Below are 642 nucleotides of genomic sequence, written 5' to 3' on the forward strand. Positions count from 1 at the left end.
TGTAGGTACATAGCCACCGTACATACTGTACCTATCCATTCTATACCTAACATACTGTAATGAATAACCAGTACATTACATTCATCACCTCACTGTACGTAACACTACGTAAACACTGTATTCAGTACAGTATATACACATTGCTCAGAGGGTAACTCGGACGGGAAACAAGTGACACGGAGAAACACGAGAAGAGGAGGAGAGCAAAGATAGAATTTTATTTCACCTTTATTTAACCAGGTAGGCAAGTTGAGAACAAGTTCTAATTTACAATTGCGACCTGGCCAAGATAAAGCAAAGCAGTTCAACACATAAAACAACACAGAGTTACACATGGAGTAAAACAAACATACAGTCAATGATACAGTAGAAGTCTATATACAATGTGAGCAAATGAGGTGAGCTAAGGGAGGTCCAGACTACTCAGGAAGATCTGACCTGTCCATCAGTGTTTCTGGAAAAGGAGGGATTCTCCTCGGGGAGGTGACGGTGAGGGGGAAGACTGACTGGACGTTAGGAGTGGCCACAGAGTCCATCAACAGGAAGGGTAGTGTGCTACTAAACCCTGAGAATGGATACTGGGAAACATGGCTGAGAGACTGGCGCAAATACGAAGCTCTTGGTGACTTTCCTGTTCCTCTC

This window comes from Salmo trutta, chromosome 23, assembly GCF_901001165.1.
Source record: "Salmo trutta chromosome 23, fSalTru1.1, whole genome shotgun sequence".
NCBI lineage: Eukaryota > Metazoa > Chordata > Actinopteri > Salmoniformes > Salmonidae > Salmo > Salmo trutta.